General features: G+C 52.3%; 1 pseudogene; it reads left to right on the top strand.

Moving 5' to 3' along the window:
• Positions 1-4,158: 4,158 nt before the first annotated feature.
• On the top strand, positions 4,159-10,351 carry LOC129200931 (outer dense fiber protein 3-like; annotated as a pseudogene).
• The last annotated feature ends 14,651 nt before the right edge of the window (positions 10,352-25,002 follow it).

Raw genomic sequence — 25,002 nt, 5'->3', positions numbered from 1 at the left:
CATGAAGTATGATTTTGCTGGGCTGTGAGGCTGTATTGGAGTAGAAGAGGTAAGAAGTGTCATCTTTAAAGCTAATGAAGCTGTACCAAAACTAGCAGGAAGAGCTAGTTTCTTCCTAGAATGGTGCCTAACAAAAATAGTAGCAAGTAAAGGCACTTGCAATTGGCTTTTTTTGCAGTCTTCATGCAGAGCTTTTGGTATTGATTGATTTCTGGGAAGCAGGGCAGCAGTGAGGACAGAAAACTGGGACTTGTCTAGACAGCTTCTTCACCATAGACAGGGTTTGAGCCTTTGTGCTACAACAGGTCTTTGCTACTGTTTATGAACAGAGAAAATGAGCTGTCTGTCAGGAAAGTTTCAGCAGAAGTAAGGCTCAGTTTTCTAAATTGAGTCCTCTGTATGTGATGCAAATAAGAGCTGACTTGGCAGTGTTTACATCTGAGGTGCGTGCCAGTGTGCTGATGCATGCCATCGAGGTATTTCAGGGGTCCTTCTGGACTGCAGGTCGCCTGCTGGAGTGGTACCGAGTGCCAGGATGAGCCAGCTCCTGTTGACAGTTTTGGCTCAGAGGATGAGGCTGCACCTTGAATGCTCTGTTCAGTTTTGGGCCCCTCACTGCAAGAAGGACACTGAGGTGCTGGAGCAAGTCCAGGGAAGGGCAGCAAAGCTGGTGAAGGGTCTGGAGCACAAGTCTGATGAGGAGCGGCTGAGGGAACTGGGGTGGTTTAGCCTGCAGAAACGAGGTTCAGGGGAGACCTGATTGCTCTCTGCAACTACCTGAAAGGAGGTTGTAGCCAGGTGCAGGTCAGCCTTTTCTCCCAAGTAACAAGTGATAGGACAAGAGGAAATGGCCTCAGGTTGTGCCAGGAGAGGTTTAGGTTGGATATTAGGAAAAATTTCTTCACCGAAAGGGTTGTCAAGCACTGGAACAGGCTGCCCAGGGAAGTGGTGGAGTCACCATCCCTGGAGGGATTTAAAAGATGTGTAGATGTGGTGCTTAGGGACATGGTTTAGTGGTGGACTTGGCAGTGTGTTGCAAATGAGATTGTTTCACAGCTTTGGGTTTAGCAGCAGTTTAGGATTTATTAATAGTTTTGAGAAAGATCACAATATTAGGTTGTATAATTATTAACAGCACTTAATCATCAGCCAATTTAACAGAATGATTCAATGGAATTTGTTACAATCAAAATAGCAACTTAGTTAAAGATTCAAGAATGGTCACCCAAAACTTACAGCAGGGATGCACACACAGATGGAGGTTAAATTAAATCACATGTACAGACAGGCAGACAGAGAATCCTGAACCAAATTGCACACACACACACAGGTTAACCTGTCATTAAAATTTCCCTTTTTGTGAGTTTCATAAATTACTTCTATGTGCCAGTGTTCATCAACAGACAGTCGGTGAACTTCACAAAGTCAGGCCTTTGAGTCCTCGCGAAATCATCGACAGACAGTCTTTGAATCCTGGTGAAATCTCCTTGAGAGGCGTCCCAGCTCTGGGAAGATCCTGGGTCACACAGCCCACTGCGGTCCTGGAGAGCTCAAAAGGTCTCACTTTTGGATCGCTGTTTATAGGATCTCGAGATGATTGGCTTTGGTCAGGACTTTTCATTCTGGCCACAAGTCCTGCTGAGCTGTTCTGGTAGTCAATTCAGGCAGCAGGTGGCCCAGATGTGGCCAGGGGGGTGCCCAGCCACCCCGGCTCCAGGCTCCTGCCCTTGTGACCAAGATGAGAGCAGAATGGGGCTCGTCCTGACGTACCGTTCAGGCAGCAGATGGCCCAGGTGTGGCCAGAGTGGCTGACACTGCCCGAGTCACTGCACATATCTCCAAGATAGCAGCACCATGGGGCTTATCCTGACATCTCACAGTGGCCCAGGGGGTGTGGGGGTGTGTGCACCACTACACAGCACTAAGTTAATGGTTGGACTTTATGATCTTAAAGGTCTTTTCCAACCTAAACGATTCTATGAATCTATGATGTGACAGAATGGAAACTTGGATGATTTGTGGTGGCAAACCAAACAGATACTCCAACACTGCCAGCGTATGCTGCTGTGGAGCTTCCAGCTTAGCTCACTGCTCACCTGGACACAGCTGCTTTCAACACTGCAGCGATCCCCTCGCTGGCTTCCACACATCAACTCTCCATAGTCCAGCACCTGCAGAAAAGTCTCTCCCAGCACCAGCATTACTGTGCTCATCTCCTCCGTCAAAAACCCACGTAGGATTCCCTTCCTCCCTCACTTCGGTTAGTGGGTTACCTTTCTTCTCAAAAGACTCAGCAGGCAAACCATCTGCTGTGCTCTGCGAATGCTACGTCGCTTCTCATTTCTGTCATTGAGTGCAAGGACAATGTAAAAACCAGGTGCTTTTGAAAGGTCCCTGCTCTCTGCTGATGTTCAAAACTCTGTCTCGCACACACCCTGGAAATACACAGGTGAAGTATTGAGACTCATCCTTCCTTGCCATAGTTTAGCATCAATGATAAGATCCATTGCGCCTGGTGGGATTTTCATCAATAGGCTTGAATTTTATTCTATAGGATGAGAAATAATTTCAGACTCTTCTTTATTAAGAGGCAGAACTTATACGGTGGCAATCACTCTCCTTTCTCTCCCGTTACAGGGGAAAGCTGCATGCAGGGTGCACAGAGCAAATTACCCATCCAGGTCTGAAGCAAGCACAAGCCAATTAGCTTCTAGATGCTCCTCCCTGCCTAGTGAAAGGGACATCTTTCATTAGATCAGGTGGCTCAAAGCCCCATCCAACCTGACCTTGAACAAATCCAGTGATGGGGAACCCACAACTTCACTGGGCAACCCGGGTGGCTCTTGCCACCCTCATCGTAAAAAATGGTCTTTTGTCAAGAGCATTGGCGTTCTCTGGTAAGACAGGACTTGGATGGTACAGGACCAAGATGTCATGAATGGGTGATTTAGATTGCTTAAAGAACCACTGTCAAAGGTATTAGCAGAAGTGGTTTTAATATGATGTAAGGGTGCGACTTTACACGATGGCAAGGTTTACTCTGTTACTGTACAGTACAGTCATTTGAACAGTGATTCAAAGCTACTAAGGCACAAATCAAAGTTACCAAGGTACAAATTAAAGTTACCAAGACGAAACCAGAGTTACCGTACTACAAGTTTATGTGCAATATCGGTCGCTTGCCAAAGATCTGCTGCTGGTAAAAGGAGCTGGTTGCCTGAAGGAGCAACCTGGAGAGGCGGTCCAGCTCAAGGGGAGAAGAGAAGCCTCCGGGGAGACATTAGAACACCTTCCAGTCCCTAAAGGGGCTACAGGACAGCTGGAGAGGGATTGTTGACAAGGGCAGGGAGTCACAGGACAAGGGGGAACGGCCTTAAGATGGAGGAGGGGAAATTTAGATTAGATATTAGGAAAAAAATCTTCACTATGAGAGTGGTGAGGCCCTGGCACAGGTTGCCCAGAGAAGCTGTGGCTGCCCCTGGATCCCTGGAAGTGTTTAAGGCCAGGTTGGATGGGTCTTTGGGCAAGCTGGGCTAGTGGAGGGTGTCCCTGCCCATGGCAAGGGGGGTTGGAACTGGATGGGCTTTGAGGTCCCTTCCAACCCAAACTGTTCTGTGATGATGATGACGATGATCGCTGCCATACAGCCAGGCTACTTAGCTGGGAGAGCTCAAAGGCGGCTCACTGGGGCTCTCATATTTATGGAATAAAGTGGTTGGCTTGTGGTCAAAGTACACGCAGTGGAAAAGGTATGCATCAGACTCCTTGTACCCACGACTTTCTTTGCTCCTTGATAAATGAGTCTTGTAAAAGCCACCCGCTATTCATGTGTTAATTGCATGACTGGTGTTCCAAGCTCATATGCGTCGATGCTTACTGTGTTACTCTGCTCCTTTGTGCGTTTTCAGAGAACAGATTGAAAACAGAGAAGTTCTTGACCCATTTACGGCTTCTGCCTTTACTTCTTTGGAGCCTGTACCAAACTACAGCTAGTGTGGTTAAGGAGTTGAGTGCATATGTAACACAAGACCAGGTGGAGAAATTTTAGCTGAAATAAAAAACCCAACAAAACTAAACTAAACAAAACCTGGCTTATTTCATGGAAGCCTGTTAGTAACTCTTTTGCTTTTTCCTCAGGCTTTGTAAGAATCTCCCAGCATGGATGGAGCCTGGGTGGGCACTTGGAGACCTCATCGCCCATGGGACCCCATCCTGGCCCAGTTCACCAGTCCTAGACCCAAATACTCAGTCCCAGGGACAACAGATAAAACAAGGATCAGAGTGGTGTGTGGCACCTTGAGAACACCCCTGATAAAATCAGATACAAACCCATTTCCCTTTTCTCCACCTCTCCCTGCCCCCTTTTTCCTCATAAAGCTCTACTTTGCCATGGCTGGGAGAGGGCTGCTTTTCTTAGCAGTAAAAGGACCTGACTGTGCAGCCTTTGCTGGTGATCTTCCCATCTGGGCTCCTGGGAAAGCATAAAATAACACAAGAATTCTTTACACTTGCTTCAAGTTACCTTAGCAACTGCTTATAGGGCTAAAATACTTCATCATGACAGAATAGCGGTGATACTGCATTATCAAGTGCCTACACTGTTGTTTCAGGTAGTGTGGTATGCTGGGTTGACCCTAGCTGGACACCGGGTGCCCACCAAAGCCGCTCCACCACCCCACCCCCCTCAACTGGGCAGGGGAGAGAAAAATAAAACAAAAGGCTCGTGGGTCGAGATCAAGACGGGGAGAGATCGTTCACCAGTTAGTGTCACGGGCAAAACAGACTCGACTTGGAAAAATGAATATAATTTATTGCCAATCGAGTCAGAGTAGGGTAATGGGAAATAAACCCAAATCTTCCCTCAGCCCTCCCTTCTTCCCAGACTCAGCTTCAGTCCTGATTTATCTACCTCCTTCCTCAGAGTGGTGCAGGGGGACGGGGAATGTGGGTCGTGGTCAGTTCTTCACACGTTGTCACTTCCGCTCCTTTCCCCTCACACTCTTCCTCTGCTGCAATGTGGGGTCCATCCCATAGGAGACAGTCCTCCACGAACTTCTCCAGCATGGGTCCTTTCCACGGGGTGTAGTTCTCTGGAAATAGTCCCCCTTACTCCCGTGTGGGTCCTCCATGGGGTCACAAGTCACAGAATCCCAGACTGGTAGGGGCTGGAAGGAACCCCTTGAGATCGTCTAGTCCAACCCCCCTGCTAGAGCAGGATCACCTCGAGCAGGATTGTGTCCAGGAGGGTTTGGAATCTCTCCAGAGAAGGAGACTCCACAGCCTCTCTGGGCAGCCTGTCCCAGTGCTCAGTCACCCTCAGAGTAAAGAAGTTTTTCCTCCTCTTGAGATGGAAATTCCTGTGTCCCAGTTTGTGCCCGTTGGCCCTTGTCCTGTCACTGGGCACCATAGAGAAGAGTCTGGCCCCTTCCTCTTGACATCCGCCCTTTAGATATTTATAAGCGTTGATGATACCCCCTCCCAGTCTTCTCTTCTCCAGACTAAACAGCCCCAGCTCTCTCAGCCTTTCCTCATACGAGAGATGCTCCAGTCCCCTCCTCATCCTCGCAGCCCTCCACTGGACTCTTCCCCAGTAGTTCCTTGTCGGTCTTGAACTGGGGAGCCCAGAACTGGACACAGAACTCCAGATGTGGCCTCACCAGGGCAGAGTAGAGAGGAAGGAGAACCTCCCTTGACCTGCTGGCCATGCTGTTCTTAATGCACCCAAGGATACCATTGGTCTTCTTGGCCACAAGGGCACACTGCTGGCTCATGGAGAACTTGTTGTCCATCAGGACTCCCAGGTTCTTCTCTGCAGTGCTGCTTCCCAGCAGGTCAACCCCTAACCTGTACTGGTGCCTGGGGTTATTTGTCCCTACGTGCAGGACCCAACACTTGCCCTGTTGAAGTTCATTTGATTTCTCTCTGTCCGGATCTCGCTGAATGGCAGCACAGCCTTCTGGTGTGTTGGCCACCCCTCCTAGTTTTGTATCATCAACGAATTTCCTGAGGGTACACTCTGTCGCCTCGTCCAGGTCATTGATGAATATGTTGAATAAGACCAGACCAAGCACTGGCCCTTGGGGCACACCACCAGCTACAGGCCTCCAACTAGACTCTGCACCACTGATCACAACCCTAAGTCCTGCCAGCAGACCTGCTCTAGCATGGGTCCCTTCCATGGGGTCACAAGTCCTGCCAGCAAACCTGCTCGGGCATGGGCTCCTCTCTCCACGGGGCCACGGGTCCTACCAGGAGCTTGCACCAGCGCAGGCTTCCCACAGGGTCACAGCCTCCTGCTGGTGTCTCTACCTGCTCCAGTGTGGGGTCCTCCATGGGCTGCAGGTGGAATCTCTGCTCCAACATCATCCTTCCTCCATGGGCTGCAGGGGGACAGCCTGCCTCACCATGGTCTTCACCATGGGCTGCAGGGGAACCTCTACTCCGGCGCCTGGAACACCTCCTGCCCCTCCTTCTGCACTGACCTGGGTGTCTGTAGAGTTGTTCCTCTCACATCTTCTCACTCCCGTCTGGCCGCTGTTGTGCAGCAGGGTTTTTCCTCTTCTTAACTCTGTTATCCCAGAGGAGGTGCTGCTGTCACTGATGGGCTCGGCCTTGGCAGGTCTGTCCTGGAGCTGGCTGGCATTGGCTCTGTTGGATGTGGTGGAAGCTTCTAGCAGCTTCTCACAGAAGCCACTGCTGTATTCCCCCCCCCCGATACCAAACCCTTGCCATGCAAACCCAATACATGTGGGGGGTTTTTTTGTTGCCTTTTTTTTTTTTCTTTTCTTTCTCCGTTATTATCAATTGCAACCAAGCTGGCAGGAAGTCCAGTTTCTTTTAAAGATTATTTATCAAGGCAGTTGCACAACCACTTGTGTTTAGGGATTTACTCTTTGGCACTACAAGGCACTGTATAGCTTGCCTTTATTACTCTTGGAGGAAAAAGGAGGGGAATTTCATGAGCTTGGCAGCTCAGTCACCTGCAGTTACAAAGGAGCTTTGAAATGCAGTTACCTGCAGGTGTCTTTTCACATGCTGTTCTTCCTAGGTTACCTGAACCACAATCCTACCGCAGCAGAGCTCCTCCTTACACATGTAAAGGGGCAAAATCTCCCCCAGAAGACAGCTGTTCTTCAGGTCCTCATTGTTTTGTGGAGCCCTCCGTGACCAGGTATGGGAAGTATATGGCTCCAGCCTATGCCATCTGTGGACTTCCCAAGATAAGCACCAGGTCGATGTCTGGACCAAGTGAGTAACATTTCGCCAGCCATTTGTTCAGACAAGATAAGTACGGTTTCATGTTTCCCTGCAATAGTGGTACAAAAGTATTGGGTCTGGCTGAGATGGAGTTAATTCTCCCCACAGCAGCCCTCACAGTGCGGTGATGTGTATTGGTAGCTAGCAAGGTGTTGGTAACACACCAGTGTTTTGGCTGCTACTGAGCAGTGCCAGCACACATCAACATTTCTTCCCCCCCCCTCAGCAGCAGGCTGGGGGTGGGCAAGATCAGGACAGCTGACCCAAACTGACCAAAGGGATATTCCATACCATATGACATCTGCTCAGCAATAAGAAACTGAGAGACGGGGAGGAGCAGGGCGGGGGCATTCCGGTTTTTTACAATGCCTGTCTTCCGGAGTAAGGAGTACACATCCTGAAGCCCTACTTCCCAGGCTGGACATCGCCTGCTGATGGGAAGTAGAGAATAATCTTTTGCTTTTTGCTTTGCTTCCATGCGCGGCCTTTTGCTTTAGCTACATTAAACTGCCTTTATCTCGACCCATGAGTTTGGGGTTGTTTTTCCATCTTATTTTCTCCCCTCCCTGCCTTGCTGAGGAGGGGAGTGATAGAGTGGCTTGGTGGACACTTGGTGTCTAGCCGAGGGTAAACCACCACAGTCCTTTTTGGCGCCCAACGTGGGGTACGAGAAAATCGAGATAAGGATAGCAATTGGAAGAGGTGGTAACGGGCAAAACATGGACTGAACATAGGCAGAGAGTGAAATAGTGGTGAAGGGACAAGAGATAGATTCTGTGTGTGAATTGTTCACTTTTGTTCGGTGTTGTGATGATGTTATTTTGATTTTGGTGTGGGGAATTCTTCTTTTTTCTTGTTGATGTTTGTGAAGTTTTTGTGTTGAATGTATATTTTAATGATGATTCCTAAATATGTGATTCACAGAGGCGAGGGGTGGAATGTGTTGGGTTTGCGTGGCAAGGATTTGGTAGCAGGGGGAGCTAGAGGGGTGGCTTCTGTGAGAAGCTGCTAGAAGCTTCCCCTGCGTCTGACAGAGCCAATGCCAGCCGGCTCCAAGACGGACCCGCCGCTGGCCAAGGCCAAGCTAATCAGCACCTCTGTGATAACATAGTTAAGAAGGGAAAAAAACAGAGTTTTTGCAGCCAGAGAGAGGAGTGAGAAGATATGAGAAACTCTGCAGACACCCAGGTCAGTGAGGAAGGAGGGGGAGGAGCTGCTCCAGGTGCCAGAGCAGAGATCCCCCTGCAGCCTGTGGTGAAGACCACGGTGAAGCAGGCTGTCCCCCTGCAGCCCATGGAGGAAGGATGAGGGGGTGTAGAGATTCCACCTGCAGCCCGTGGAAGACCCCACGCCGGAGCAAGTGGAGGCACCTGAAGGAGGCTGTGGCCCCGTGGAAAGCCTGTGCTGGAGCAAGCTCCTGGCAGGACCCGTGGCCCCATAGAGAGAGGAGCCCATGCCAGAGCAGGTTTGCTGGCAGGACTTGTGACCCCGTGGGGGACCCACGCTGGAGCAGTCTGCTCCTGAAGGTCTGCACCCTGTGGGAGAGACTCGCATTGGAGAAGTTGGTGGAGGACTGTCTCCCGTGGGAGGGACTCCTCCATGCTGGAGCAGGGGAACGATGAGAGGAGTCCTCCCCCTGAGGATGAAGAAGTGGCAGTAACAACGTGTGATGAACTGAGCATAAACCCCATTCCCCGTCCCCCTGTGCTGCTGAGGCAGGGGTAGAGGTTGGAGCCGGGAGTGAAGTTGAGCCCGGGAAGAAGGGAGGGGTGTGGGGAGGTGTTTTAAGATTTGATTTTATTTCTCATTCCTCTACTCTGTTTTGCTTGGTAATAAATTAGATGAATTTTCTCTCTAAGTTCAGTCTATTTTGCCCGTGACGATAATTAGTGAGTGATCTCTTCCTGTCCTTATCTCGACCCACAAGCTTTTCGTTATACTTTTTCTCCCCTGTCTAGTGAACGAGGGGAGTAATAGAGCGTCTCTGGTGGGCACCTGGCCCCCAGCCAGGGTCAACCCACCTCAAAAAGATAGGTAGAAAAGACTCAGCTCACCCCTTCATTGAGCTGTAGATGTTTTCAGACAGCTGGCACTTCTGCAGCTGTTCATGATAACACCTCCTGGTGAAACTGCCTCCTTGGCTTGAGAAAAAGACCAGAGCTTCACTGCTTTTGTGCTGTTGTCCTCTGCCCTAGGTGATTACTTCCCTGAGAAGTCCAACAAATGCATTTATAAAGCCCGCCTGTGCAGTCCATATTCTTCCGGCATAGGGCCGTCAAAACTCACCTCCTTCCAGGTAAGTGACCACTGGAAAATGACTGCAAAGTGACCCTTGCAGCTTCAGTGTCCTCTAGTGACAATCAGCTGGTCAGCTTTTTAACCAGGACTAGTTTGAAGCCCACGACACAGGACACAACTTCCTGACAAGCTTCCTTTATGTCCCATAGAAGCCAGTGGGGAGTGCTCCTGGTTGGATGCAGCTCCCTTGGCAGATGCTCGTGCCCCTCCCTCAGCCCTGAGGTCTGATTTGTGCCTTTCCCCCCACCCAAGCTGTGCTGATGGCTCTTGGGAAGTTGGGGTACAGAGGGTGGATGGTTTTACCAGAGCTGTGAAGTTGCAGTCAACCCTTCAGGGTTTTTTTCTTCCATGTTCTTGCAGTTACAGGACGAACTCATCCCACAGAAGCACTGGCAGCTCAGACTTGGAGCTGCCTACAGTCCCTCAGTGTGGATTAAGATGGAGAGATTGGGAGTGGGGGAAGACATCCTGCTCCTCTGAGGAGGATTTGGAGGGTGCCTGTCTTTGACCCAGAGGTTTCTTCTCTGCCCTGAGGACTCATGCACACGCTCTTCCCATTCCTTTTGCAGGTCTGGGCATCTACACATTGTCTAGGGTGATGGGTCCCAACATGGCGTATGCAGCTGCCAGCCTGTGCTGTGCCATGAGGCGGAAGAGTCACTTTGATGCTGATCTGTCCAAGGTGAACTCTGTTCCTCTGCCTTTTGCAACAGCAGCTGAGGCTCCTCTGCTGTCCTCGCGGCAAAGGCTCCAAAGCCTGCGGGATGCTTTCTTAGCACATTCTTTGCTGCAATAGGAGCAAAACCAAAGAGTGCAAAGAGTGCACTTGTCCGCTGGCAGGGCCACAGGCTTCTGCTGCTATCACAGGAGTTCACAGCTGCTGCAAGGCTGAGCTATTGAAATGAAATGTTGAAATCTTCCCTTTTGAGGGCAACAGAATGCACCGTCACTCAAAGGGCTCAATTATTCTTACACCACTGCATTGTCCAGCCAGCTGAACTGGTGCAGCCGCAGGGGGAACTGGGAAGACCAGACACCTGCTGTTTGTACCCAGCAACTCCCCTGACTCTCATACAGTCTCCAAGCCCTGCTGTGTTCCCCAACATAGAATTGGACGCTGACAAAAACAGAGCTCCCAGCTACTCTATGGGAACCCGAACTAACCTTGGAGGAGACAAGACTGTAAACCCGGGCCAGCAGACTACTGCGCAGGAAGGGCTAGGCAGCCTGCTATCTGCTCCTTTGCTTCTCTCCCAAAGCCATCCCTTAAGCATCTCCCCCTTCTGCCAGGGATTCTGAGAACTGAAGAGTGTCGTACTGGAGTGACAAGTTGCAGGACAGCAGTCCCACTCCCTTCCCTTGTCCCGAACCCAAGCAGAGGAAAGGCAAGGAACACATGCTTTTCCTTTGTGTGGGTGAGGAAGATTTGCTTTCTCTGTTTAATTTTTATGCCTCGGCAAATCACTGCAAGATTCAGACTGAAGGAGAGCACTGAAGACAAAAGGTACGATCATTTCACCAGGCCTGAAAAACTGGAGGATCCCTGTAGTTTCACAAGAGATGGGAAATTCCTCTAACGTGACAATAACAAGCAAAAATCTACTTTGTTGGGAGAGAGACAGCACGATCCTCATGTGAATCTGCCCTTCTGCATTGGCAGTACAGCTTATAGTCTCTCCAGCATCCGTACAAACGTGTGCAGCATCTACCTAAAGAGATGACCATGTCAATGTAAAAGACAGCCCCATCTGCCTGCTCCTTCCTCTCCTCCCGTCCTGCTGGTGCACGCGTTTCTGCAGTGGCACCGTGAGCTGCAGGAGATGATGCACAGGTTAGCTGTAATGCTGGCTGCACCGCTGCTTGTGCTGCATGAGTTTTAACCCCAGTTAACCGTTCAAGCTCCCGAGTCCCATCCAGCAGTGCAGCATGTGCTGGACCAAGCCAGCGGCACACAGAGAAGCAGCAACGTTCGCTGAACAGCACCCAGGGAAAGGCCGTCATGAAACCACAGAGTCAGCTGCTCCTGGAGAACTACCAGCAAAGTGATCTACCTTGGGATGCAGGAAAAATGGCAGCCAAATTGACCAGACTTTTCCTTGTTCTAATGAAAGGAACATATTTCTGTCAGTTAAATCTTCATCTTCATCCTGGATAATTGCCTGTAGTCAAATAGGTTTTTAAGCTCTGGCCTAAGTGAACAAAAATACATTAAAGCTGACATCCACAATGTCTTACAAGTCTTTCTACATTTCCGCCCCAGATATTACCCAGTCTTTCTCCTAAAACATACAGGATGACATCTCCCCGAAGAGTCTGCACTGTCCAAAAGCACATTGGTGCTAAGCAGCAGGTAAGCTGAGCCTGGGACACCCAAGGGCACCAGTGAGACACAACTGGCCTCTTCTAGCATTACACAGCCCACAACTCTCAGCAAATGCACCTTCTGGCTAGAAGCCACATAAGACCAAACTGCTTTGGTGAACACCAAAACACCCATAACATTCTCAAACTCTTCATTCCCCATCTGAGAATCAAGGGAGAGGATCCCCTAAAGGCTCTTTCACAGGCACTGTCCTAAAAACCACCCACTGCTTCTCTACTAGTGCACAAAGAGATTACGGAGAATTTAATTTTTAAGTCTATGTAGACAGTTTCTGAAATTAGACAAGTAATTTTTAATGAGGATAAGCCCTTTGCCTTGCATCTGGCAACCAACAGGGATGTGGACCCAGCAGCACAGAATGATGCCAGAAATGAATGCAGGAACGGCCCACCTTCTTGTCGAGGCAGCACCTGGTTTTTTTGGAAGCTGTTAGCCGACATGAAGAGCAAGAATCATAGAATCATAGAATCTTAAGGTTGGAAAAGACCTCTTAAGATCATCAAGTGCGACCATTGACCCAACACCACCATGTATACTAAACCATGTGCCAAAGTGCCACATCTACCCATTTTTTGAACACCTCCAGGGATGGTGACTCCACCACCTCTCTGTTCCAATGCCTGACCACTCTTTTGGTGAAGAAATATTTCCTATTATCTAATCTAAATCTCCCCTGGCACAAATTAAGGCCATTTCTGCTCGTCCTTTCGATAATTACTAGGGAGAAGAGACCAACACCCATCTCACTACAACTCCATTTGAGGGAGTTGTAGAGAGTTGTAGAGAGCAGTAAGATGCAAGAAATTGCACGTCAAGTAAAACGTTACAAAAATCAGTTGTTAAGAGTAAAGTTTTTCCTCATATTGAGATGGAACTGTGTTCTGGTTTGTGCCCATTGCCCCTTGTCCTCTCACTGGGCACAACTGAAAAAAGTCTGGCCCCATCCTCTTGACACCCACCCTTTAGGTATTTATCAGCGTTGATCAGATCCCCACTCAGTCTTCTCTTCTCCAGACTAAACAGACCCAGCTTTCTCAGCCTTTCATTATACGAGAGATGTTCAAGTCCCCTCATCATCCTCGTAGCTCTCTGCTGGACTCTCTCCAGTAGCTCCCCGTCTGTCTTGAACTGGGGAGCCCAGAAGTGGACACAGAACTCCAGATGTGGCCTCATCAGGGCAGAGTAGAGTGGGAGGAGAACCTCCCTTGACCTGCTGGCCACGCACAGGCATAGGGAAGCTTCTAAGGATACGAATGGCATTAAGAAGCCACACTTTAGTCAGAAAACAGAAGCGCATTGAGCACCTGAATGCATTCAGAGCAGCTCATCAGCACAGCCAGGGTTTTGCATCTCAGGGAGTTTTACTGTTTCTGTCATAAACGTCAAGCTTGGTGATTAGCATTCTTTGGATAATGCTTCTCTGCAGCCTTTGATGGTAAATTGCAGGATGCTATGGCAAGCTCCGTCACAAGAACTGAATGCTTCTGCACTTTTGCATCACCAGAAAACTTCTTGTTGTCTTTCACCTTTTGCTTTTGGGCACGCCTTCACACCCCTCTGCACAGGAATGCTTTCTCTTTCTGTGTGCTTGTTTCTCATTTGCCTGGCAAGAGCCCGCAAACTCTGGGTGACCTGGCACTGGTGGGAGCACACGTTGTCCACTGCCGTAGGCCAGCTGATGGTGACTGCCCCGCTGCGTTGCCGCACGGCAAGCGCACCTCCGCTTGGGAGGCGGACAGACTGGTCGGCTTCTCCTCAGCTTCTCCCACCCCTCAGTGTCAGAGTGCACTCTCTTCCTGCCGCAGTGCTGAGGGGGAGTTCCTGCAGAGTCACGTGCTTTTCTCTTCCCTTTGATCCTCTGCACATTTTCTTCACCTCCTTGATTTTGCAGTCCTATGATGCCTTCAGGAAATAGGCTGTTCAGCACTTGATTCAGCTCCGGCATGGAAATGCTCTTTGTCTCCTGGCATTTGGTGCCTGCCCTGGGGGTCAAACCAGGGCACCTGGAGAAACAACAGTGATCTTAGTTCAGGGTTGTTCGTGTAGCCTCCTCCTCATGGCTTCAGTCCCATCCTGTCATTTTCCGGCAGCACTCGATACCACACGCAGAAGACTGAACCGGCACTAGGCGCTGGAAACTAGATCATGGTCTTCCAGCCATGTCTGTCCCTTTCAGAGCAGTAACTCTGCATCTTTATACCCTCTGGGACCTGTGTTTCACAGTGTAGTGCCAAGCAAGGATAGAGAAGAAAGGACCTAGCAAACTGCAGAACAGACAGAACACAACTGGTCCAACAGTCATGCTCTCCCAGGACAGGAAGCACAACCATGGGAGGAGAACAGCAGCAAGAAGAAGAAGATCAGGAGGAGAAGGGGGAGTGTGTTCTGACCACCCTTTCACGCTTGTTCTCACCTGATATAGAAGAGTAAATATGCACGCTGGCGGAGAACCGTCTTGATGCCACAAAGTTCTACAGAGGCATCATTCATCTTGTACCAACGTCCATCGCTGGCCTGCAAAGAAAGGCGACACTATCTTTAGATGAACTACAGGCGCTGGGAACAAGAGCACAGACAGGACACCACTGAAGGACACCAGGCACCAGCACAAATCAAAGCAAAAACCTCCGGAGACATTCTCCCTGAGCACAGTGCTTCCCAGGAGCATTTGCATCCCAGTTTCTCTTCACCGGCACTGACTTTTACACTGCTGGAAACAAAGTTGACTTTTACCTTCACGAAGCAGTAATAGTGTCCTTCCTGACAGCTGAAACCTTCATGGACCAAGACAGCATACAAGGAACAGAGCAGTGGTTCTCCAGCCGCTTCAGACATGTACGCGCCAAGGTCCAAATATTCGGGATACTGCACAACCTAAAGAGACACCAAGGAGACTCAAGAATTGTCTTGAGAGTCTTTAGGAAGCAGCCTGAGAAAACCTTGTCACCAAACACAGGCTAGAGGTTGGATAGATAGATAGATATAAATCTGTCTTCTCGTTTCATTAAAACTAGGCATTGCCATTTCATCACTGAAGTGGCAGAAAACTGTTCTTGGCCCAACCAGCTCTTTACAAGCACAGTACGTGCTTATCTTCACGTTGGAGCTTCCCTCTTACCACAAGGGAAAGAGCAAGGCCCAGCTATTGCATTGATTTTTCTTAGACAGCTGCACTCAATAGCCATGGTGGGCAGATGCTAACAACTTCCAAGCAAGGATTCCCCTTTGGGACATGTCTCCTTCCATGCAGACAAAGTTGCACTTGTCGACATACCTTGCTAATCTTTGTGCCAGAGAAAGCATCAAATCTCTTCAAGCACACCGTCAGGACATTGGAGGAGCGATGGAGCGTCAGTCTCTTGGATGCAGCAGCCAGCCGTTCGCACCTTGAAAACAAGCACAGACCCAAGATTTGCAATGTATCTTCTCTCCACTGCGCCCCCCATCCAGCAGAAACAAATGACTCAAAACAGGTTTTCACGGCTCACACATGCCTCCGCTACTCAAGTGATGGTTTCTTGCATAATACCAGTCACCTTGCCATGAACCCATGCACTGCTTGTCAGGCTTGCTAGCAGGGGGAAGGTAGCGGGCTGTAAGAGGACAGCCCTACAGCACACCGAAGGCTTGCCAATGGTTCCCAACACAGCCGGAAGACGAACCTCTCGCTGGAGCAGAGCTGCACAACGTAGCACAGGGCAGCGCCCCTCCTGATGCCAAAGGGGTTACTCCAGACTCCTGCCATGGAAAGCCTCTTCCAGCTTTCTGTTCAATAGCAAGGCTAGGAGAACTGGAAGAAGGCAGCTCCGTCCTCTCCACTAGAAACTGTGTCGGGTTCCCCTAAGAGTTCATTGATCAACCCTGGAAACCCCAAAGAAGCAAACCGCCCTCCTCCAGGACAAAGACATTCCACAGCCCTCTGTCTCCATGCACGGAGGTCTCCTGGACAGAGATGCAACCATCCAAAAAGCCTTGGAAATGAAAGCGGTGATTGCTTTCTGGAGGAAGCTGCTATTGTCTCCCACCGCGAATCTCTCTCCAGAGCTCCTCCTCGCTTTGGCTCACCACTGCTGCATAGGGGACATGTCTTTTCCCTTCTGGCCATAGGGGTAGTAGATCAGAGGGCACCTTCATAGCTGGGAAGGTTGACCACCCCCAGGGCAGGCAATGGCAGGAATAAAACTCTCATCCAAGCTTTCCAGACAGTCAGGCAGAAGGATCAATATTACCTGTCTTCGAATCAATTGCATTATTTTCCAACTTCTGGATCATTCGGGTGTATTGGTTGTATGCGGAAGGGAAAAGGGGGGGAGGAAAAAAACTAAGCAGCTGTCTCATGACTTTCTAAATTAAGTCAAAACATAACTAGTGCTCCCAGACATGCAATCCAGTCACCCAGTCTACATCCACTATGAAGATGTCATTAGTGATAATCTTACTTGCTACATTTATATCCATTCTTGCCATCCAGCCGCTCAGGTTTGACAAAGTCTTCCAGAGCTGCAGTGACAGATGAGGCTGCCTGGAGGGGGAAGAAAGGAGAGCGCTAAACTCCTGGGAACTCAACCTCCCAAGAAGTAGCTACCCGTGTGGAACCAGCCTTATCCCAATAAACAGCTACCCCTGGGCGGTACCCGAGTGGCCTGTGGTACGCATGGTCACAAACCATGCACAAGCCATCCAACCCATGCGTCCGGCACTCAGACGCCTGTCGAGGTGGTCCAAAGCAGAGAGGTATGACAGTGTCCTCATGGCTGTAGAGACCATCCTTACTCCTTGCCCAGCTGAAACCCAGCACCCAGCACAGGGAGACCATTCGCGGGGCTTCCTCCGAAGGAGCACAGAAGCCCGCTTCCCTTCCCATCCACCACCAAGCTCTTGGGTGGTAACAGCCCAGAGTTTTAAGCCAACAGGGTTTACTGGAGATAAACTAGGGCCTCTGCAGGGGCCTTGAAACGTTTTGCACCACAATTTCCAAATGTCTTACGTTGACATCCAAAGGAATATCAAGGAATGCCTCGTAGGTGTCGGAAACGGCTTTGCAGCTGAAGCACGTTACTGGAAGGCAAAGAGAAATGCTTAGCAGGATGGGAAGGAGACTAACTCTGCCCGTTTCAGTGACCCACTCATTCTTCTTTAGCCACACTGGACATACTGCCGCATGCTGGAAGCTCATTACCGCAAACAGTAGAAGAGCCACAGATCCTTGTAAACATAGGAGTATTTTTACAAAATACCTCTGGATCTTAGAAGTCCTCCAAAGACGTGATGAATGAGTGTGCTAGCTTGAGAAGATGTGTCCCAGCTGGAAAGAAATGGTAATGGGAGCTCAGGAGGTGGAAGGCAGAGAGTTTGCTCTTCCAGCAGTTTTCCTTGTTAGGAAAGCCCCGGACAGAGGTTTTTCACTGGCAGTCATGAAGGAGGGAGTCAAAGGGGCTAGAGCACATTTCAGTGGTCATGTGCTTATGCTTACTCGCTGCTTCCGCTCAAACAAGCTGTCTGCATGGCACCCAGGACGTAGCAGAGGAATTCATGTGCATCTTGCTGGGTGCCAAGCTGGAATTGATCTCCCATTCCTAACCAAGAACAAGGTTTTCACATTGATCTCAGAGAAAAAGGAAATAAAACTTGCCCTTCTAAAAGCTCTCCTCCTTAACATGAACCCGGCAGAAACAGTTAATACAGGGTTCTTCAGAAATCAACCATACCTCTCAATAAAACCATCTGAAATGACTCACCTAGAAGCACACTGATGACAGGCACGGGTATGATGGCACTGCCTGAGCAAGACAGGACCTCTTCAACGTGCACTTCCATTGCACACATCATGCAGAAGCCCTTCAACTTCACTCCCAGCTTCAACCTCCCCCCCGTCAGCGGCACAGGGGGACGGGGAATGGGGGTTACAGTCAGTTCATCACACGCTGTTTCTGCCCCTTCTTCATCGTCATGGGTAGGACTCCTCTCATCGTTCCCCTGCTCCAGCATGGAGGAGTCCCTCCCACGGGAGACAGTCCTCCACCAACTTCTCCAATGCGAGTCTCTCCCACAGGGTGCAGACCTTCAGGAGCAAACTGCTCCAGTGTGGGGTCCCCCACGGGGCCACAAGTCCTGCCAGCAAACCTGCCCTGGCGTGGGCTCCCCTCTGCACGGGTCCACCGGTCTGGCCAGGAACTTGCTCCAGCGTGGGCTTCCCATGGGGCCACAGCCTCCTTCAGGTGCCTCCACCTGCTCTGGCGTGGGGTCCTCCACGGGCTGCAGGTGGAATCTCTACACCCCCTCATCCTTCCTCCATGGGCTGCAGGGGGACAGCCTGCTTCACCATGGTCTTCACCACGGGCTGCAGGGGGATCTCTGCTCTGGCACCTGGAGCACCTCCTGCCCCTCCTTCTGCACTGGCCTTGGTGTCTGAAAAGTTTCTTACATCTTCTCCCTCCTCTGTCCGGCTGCAAAAGCTCTCTCTAACTGGTTTTTTTTTCCTTCTTAACTATGTTATCACAGAGGCGCTGATTGGCTTGGCCTTGGCCACCGGCAGGTCCGTCTTGGAGCCGGCTGGCATTGGCTCTATCAGACGCAGGGGAAGCTTCTGGCAGCTTCTCACAGAAGCCACCCCTGTAGCCCCCCCCCCCCCGCTACCAAAACCTTGCCACGCAAATCCAACACACTCCTTTCATCAGGGAGCAGGGCCTGGATGTATTCACTTTATAAGCTCAAAACCCGTCGATGGCCAGAGAGATGCTAAGTAACACCTCGGAGTTTTTTGGATGCCTAAAGGAGCCTGCAGCTGCAGTGTTCATAGGGCTGTGAATGGGGCCATGAGAAAGGATTCAGGAAAGAAACATTTTTCAAGGCTGGGACCTTTCATTTGGGATCAGAGCCTGGACGTTTTCAGATTTGAAGCTCGAAGGCAGTCAATGGACTGAGAGATGCTAAGGCGCACCTTGGAGTATTTGGATGCCTAAAGTAGACAGCAGCCCCAAAGTTAGAGGTGTGACTGCGGCCATGAGAGAGGTTTAAAAAAAAAAAGTAATAGCCTGCATCCTCAAAGTTTTCATAGCGCTGTGTATGGGGACACAGTTGAGGTTTCAGGAAAGAAACAGCTTTCGGAGCTGGGACCTTTCGCCTGGGAGCAGGGCCCGGACGTTTGCAGTTTTGAAGGCTGAAGGTGGGCGACGGTCAGCGAGCCGCTCCGTCGCACGTCGGAGTTTTTGGATGCCTAAAGGAGCGTGCAGCTCCAGGGTTAGTAGGGCTGTGAATGCGGGCATTGTAGAGGTTTCAGGAAAGACACAGCTTTTGGAGCTGACAGGTTTCACCTGGGCGCAGGGCTCGGACGTTTGCAGTTTTGACGGCCTAATGTCGCTGACGAACAGGGAACCGCTCCGTCACATGTCGCAGTTTTTGGCTGCCTAAAGGAGCCTGCATCTCCAGGGTTAGTAGGGCTGTGAATGGGGCCATGGTAGAAGTTTCAGGAAAGACACAGCATTCGGGAATGGCAAGTGTCGCCTGAGAGCAGGGCCCGCAGGATAGCAGTTTTGAGGCTTGAATCTTGAAAATGGCTAGAGAGCTGCTAAGACGCATGTTGGAGCTTTTGGATGCCTAAACTAGCCTATAGCTTAAGGTTAGTAGGGCTGTGAATGGGGCCATGGTAGAGGTTTCAGGAAAGACACAGCATTTGGGGCTGGCAGGTTTCTCCTGGGAGCAGGGCCCGCAGGATAGCAGTTTTGAGGCTTGAATCTCGAAAATGGCTAGAGAGCAGCTAAGATGCATGTCGCAGTTTTTGGATGCCTAGAGGAGGCTGCAGCTCCAGGGTTAGTAGGGCTGTGAATGGGGCCATGGTAGAGGTTTCAGGAAAGAATCACTATTAGGGGTGGCAGGTTTCGCCTGGGAGCAAGACCAGCATATTTTGCAGTTTTGACGGCCAAATGCCGCCGACGGACAGCGAGCCGCTCCGTCGCACGTCGGAGTTTTTGGATGGCTAAAGGAGCGTGCAGCTCCAGGGTTAGGAGGGCTGTGAATGGGGCCATAGCAGAGGTTTCAGGAAAGACACAGCATTTGGAGCTGGCAGGTTTCGCCTGGGAGCAGGGCCCGCATATTTTGCAGTTCTGAGGCTTGAATCTCGAAAATGGCTAGAGAGCTGCTAAGATGCATGTCGGAGTTTTTGGGTGCCTAAAGGAGCGTGCAGCTCCAGGGTTAGTAGGGCTGTGAATGGGGCCATGGTAGAGGTTTCAGGAAAGACACAGCATTTAGAGCTGACAGGTTTCACCTGGGCGCAGGGCTCGGACGTTTGCAGTTTTGACGGCCTAATGTCGCTGACGAACAGGGAACCGCTCCGTCACATGTCGCAGTTTTTGGCTGCCTAAAGGAGCCTGCATCTCCAGGGTTAGTAGGGCTGTGAATGGGGCCATGGTAGAAGTTTCAGGAAAGATACACCGTTCAGAGCTGGCAGGTTTTGCCTGGGAGCAGGGGCCTGGATGTTTGCAGTTTTGATGGCTGAAGGGAGGCAACGGATAGCGACCCCTTCATCGCACGTTGGAGTTTTTGGAGGCCTAAACTAGCCTATAGCTCCAGGATTAGTAGGGCTGTCAATGGGCCCATGGTAGAAGTTTCAGGAATAACACAGCATTCGGGGCTGGCAGGTTTCGCCTGGGAGCAGGGCCCAGACGTTTGCAGTTTTGAAGTTTGAATCTCGAAAATGGCTGGAGAGCTGCTAAGACGCACGTCGGAGATTTTGGATGCCTAAAGGAGCCTGCACCTCCAGGGTTAGTAGGGCTGTGAATGTGGCCATGGTATAGGTTTCAGCAAAGAATAGCCGTTCGGGGCTGGGAGCTTTCGCCTGGGAGCAGGGCCGAGAAGTTTGCAGTTTTGAAGCTTGAATCTCGAAAATGGCTAGAGAGCTGCTAAGACGCATGTCGCAGCTTTTGGATGCCTAAAGGAGCGTGCAGCTCCAGGGTTAGTAGGGCTGTGAATAGGGCCATGGTAGAGGTTTCAAGAAAGACACAGCATTTGGGGCTGGCAGGTTTCGCCTGGGCGCAGGTCTCGGACATTTGCAGTTTTGAGTCTTGAATCTGCAAAATGGCTAGAGAGCTGCTAAGACGCACGCCAAGCCCCGCCCCTCACGCAGTGCGCAGCGCATGTTCCCTCGGTGCTGCCTCCTGGCGACCAAATTTCGGTACTGCAGCGGCAGAGCCGCGCATGCGCAGTGCAGTCCCGCGGCCCCTCCCCTGAACCGCCTGCCGGCAGCCGGTGTTCAGGGGCTGCTGTGAGCCGAGGGAGGAGCGGAGACGTCGCTGGGCTGTGGCTGCACGGAGGGACAAGGTGAGCAGGGCAGCGGGATCGACCGGCGGGTCCTGGGAAAAGCCCCAAGGAGGGCGGTGGCAGCGGTGCCGCCTCCGAGGAGAGGCGGCGGGGGCGGCGGTGTCCATGTCACAGAGGGGAGGGGGGCTGCCCGGAGCCGTGCGGCAGGTGGGGGGGTGCGTGCCGTGTCGGAACCGGGCGGGGAGACCGTCCGGAGCCCGGAGGCGGGGGCTGCCCGGAGCCAGCGCGCATCCGCGCCTTTCGGAGGTGGCTGAGGGGAGGCGGGGTCGGGGGGGGTCCAGCCCGGAGCCGCGCTGCGGAGCTCAGGGCTGCCGTCGCGGCTCGGCGGGGCTTTCGGGTGAGTCGGCTTTCGGGTGCGGGCACGGGACGGTCTCCCCGCAGGGTCAGGAAGCGTGGAAGGCTGCCTCCCGCGGCACGCCGGGAGTTGCAGTCTTGTGGTACGTGGCTGCTGGTCGGCCATATTGGCTCCCCGGAGCACGCCAGGAAGTGTAGTCTTACGGCACTCTAATGGCTGCCACGCGGCGCTTGCCAGTGCGTGCCAGGAGGCATCGTTTTCGTGGACGTGGCTGCCGGAGAGCCCGACTTGCTCTCGCAAGAGCGCAAGGTTGGGGTTTTTTTGCCGGTTTCGAGTGGTTTTCTGCAGGCTTCCAGCCGCTCCCGAGCAGCGGTGCGGCCGTGCTATGAGAGCGCGTGCGTGCGGTGAGGCGTCGCCCGGTGTCCCGAGACGAGCGCTACCGGTCGGACTCTCCGGAAGCCTGTCCGGCAGCCCCAGGCTGCCCCCGAGCCCTGGCGTGAAGGCGGCAAGCTGGCCCTCGCCTGTGCCGCTTTCTTCCTGAACGGGGGTGCTGGCGGCAGCAGCAGCAGCGCGGGGAAAGAGCGGCGTCTCCGGAAGCCCCTGCAGAAGGAGGAGGGTCTCCGGCCAGGGCCGACCTCCGGTAGTAACGGCCACTGCTTTCTCTTTCCCTCTCCCAGGCCGCGCTGAGGACGTGGTTGCCCGTCCCTCCCTTGGGGATGCCGTCAACTGCACCCGCCTCGCCTGTACCTGGCCTGGCTCACCTCATGGCGTGGGGGCGAAAAGGGACAGGCGGCGAAGCGCTTACCGGCCGTGGACAGGAGCTGCCCTAAGGGAAGCTGGAATGGCCAGAGAAAGGTGAAGAAGAGATGGAAGGCTCTCCGGCCGGCAGCTGCCTCCCGCTGCAGGCAAGAGAGCACCTGCCTCGCCAGGTGAGGAAAGATCCCTCGTTGCGCTCCGCGGCAGGTCAGGCTGCCGACGGGCACCGCAAAGTCGCCACACGTAACCCAAAGCACAGTGCGGCCGCGTACCGAGGGAGGGAGGGAGGCAGGGAGGCAGGCTACTCATCTAGGCAGACTCGTCTCCTCAGAGCTGTAAGACACCCGTGTGTTCTCTTAGGCGGAGGACAGCCGAGCGACCGGACTGACAGCAAAGGAAAGGCAGAGAGCAGGAGAAAGAAGCGTCTGCGCTGGCAAGCTCTCCCGGCAGCGCCGAGAGCCACAGCTGCGGTGAGTCCTGGGCCCGCGGGGCCCCATCGCCTCTCCTCTGCGTCGCGGGCCCTCCTCTGCCCCCCTCGCTTTCCCACCCCGCTGTGGGGTTTTTTTTGGTTTGCTTTCTGCTCCCCGCTATGTTCTTTTTCCATCTCGCTCTGACGGGCTGCCTGTCCCCACTGTTTTTAGGTCCTCGCTCTCTCTGCCCTGTAGCCCGTGGCTATTGTTTGCTTCGCTCTCTCCCCCTGTCTCTCTGTCTGGCCCCCAGCCACTGTTTCTGCATTCCTCCCCCTCGGTCCTGTAGCCCGTCGGTATTTCTGCCATCTCTGGCTCTCTCTGTGCGGCTCCTCGTTCCTGTTCTTCGAGGTCTTCCTTCTTGGCTCCGTAGCGAGTCATCGTGAGTCTCTCTCTTTCTCCGTCCCTCTTGAGCCTCTTCCCTGCCCCTCGTTTTGAAGGCCCGCCTCTCTGTCCCGGCACCCGTCGCTACAGTTCCTTTTCTCTGTCTTGCTCCCCATCCCTGTTTTTCTAAAGTCTCCCCTCTCTGCCTCCTAGCCCGTCGGTACTTTTTTCTTTCCCCGTCACGGTTCGTCTGGCTCCCTGTCCCTCTTTCTTTCTTCCTTCCTTCCTCCCTGTCTGCCCTGCAGCCCATCCCTTCGTTCCTTTCTCCTTCCCTCTCTGTCCCTCTCCCGGTCCCCGGCTTTAAACTCTGCTTCTCTGCCCGGTAGCTCGCCACCGTCTTACCTTTCCCTGTCTCTCTCTCTGTCCAGCTCCCTCTCTCGAGTTTTCAATTCCTCCCTGTCACTACAGAAGCCTGTCAGGACTTTTTCCCCTGCCCGGCTTGCCTCTCCCTGTCTCACGATTCCTCCCTCTCTGCCCTCTTAGCCGCGACCATTTTTATATTCTCCGTCTCTCTCTCGGTCCGCCTCGAGATCCCGATTGTTTTTTAAAGCAACCGAATCGTCAAGGTTGGCAGAGACCTTTAATGTTATCAGGTGGAACCGCGAACCTGGTGCTGGCAAGTCCCCCTCTGCCCTGCAGCCCGTCCCTTCCCTTCCGAGGGCCTCTTTCTCCACCTCTCTCTGTCCGGCTCCTGGCCCCTCTTTTCCACTTCCGCCCTCTGTACCCTGTGGCTTTCCCCCTCTTCTTTCTCTCTCTGTCTCTGTTTGAGGAGGAGCAGCTGCCTCCCCAACGTTCGCACCCCGTTCACGGTGTCGCGTGCACGCTTCTTCTCGGGCACGCTTCCTCCTCCTCCTCCTTCGGGCTCGACCCGAGGCTTCCGGCAGCAGTCTCCGGGTGTCGGATTTTGTAAAATAATTAACGTAACTGAAAGGTGCAGCAGCGGGATCGGCCCGGGCGGGGCGCCTCCAAAGAGAGGGACCCGGAACAAAGAAATCCCGGGGCCGTTACACGCTTGGGTCCCGGACACCCGCCCCTCGTGCGCTGTCCATGTGTCCCTTAGTCCCGCGGTGAGTTTTGGTCTGGGGTCTTCTACCATCGTCTCGGATTCTTCTTCTGTATAGCTGTGGGCAGTGCGTTATTGCACAGGTGCCGCTGCGCCGATGCTCCGTACGTTCGCAGTAACGGGTAGAGCGGAAGGCTCCGTGGCCAGGGAAGAGCGGCACGGACACGTTCCTGCTCACTCTGTTGCACCGGAATTTCGACGGCTGGGTTCGGCCGCTAAATTGATGGCGCTACTGGAAGAAATTTCAGAAAAGTGAGCACTGTGCTTGTCTTTAATCTTTTAAAGTGATTTTTCTATGGGCGCCCGGTCCGTGGCTTAGATATTTGGTTTGCGGCGAAACAGACCCGGAACGTGGCTCCAAGTAGCATTCCGATTCGCTGAAATTCCCCGTAGTCAGAGAGCAAGAATCGTGAATGTTGCTTGGCGGTTTGAAATCTCAGGCTTTCTCTGAAAGCTGACCTGCCAGAATGGGCCGAAAGCAGGCCGAACGCCAATAGGGATGCCGCATAAAAGGTCCTCTTCTTGACAGGAGAAGAGCTCGGCGAAACGTCAGCGCTGTTTCCCGTAGGGCCTCCGACGTACCGGTTCAGCAAGCGTGGGCTTTGTGCGATTCCCTCGGGGACGATCGCGAACAAACTTTGTACGGCAGAGAATATCTTAGCTTACTTTCCATCTCCTGCTCGGTTACTTGCAGAATATTGAATTTGGCGTCACACGGACCCAGAGGGACGGGTCTCCAACTCATGCTGGTAGGGCAACCCTAGTATCAGCCAGTAAAATCGGA

The sequence above is a fragment of the Grus americana genome, unplaced genomic scaffold (genome assembly GCF_028858705.1).
Source record: "Grus americana isolate bGruAme1 unplaced genomic scaffold, bGruAme1.mat scaffold_69, whole genome shotgun sequence".
In the NCBI taxonomy this organism is placed as follows: domain Eukaryota; kingdom Metazoa; phylum Chordata; class Aves; order Gruiformes; family Gruidae; genus Grus; species Grus americana.
The sequence above is the reverse complement of the archived record's forward strand: the minus strand, read 5'-3'. Positions and strand labels throughout refer to the sequence as shown.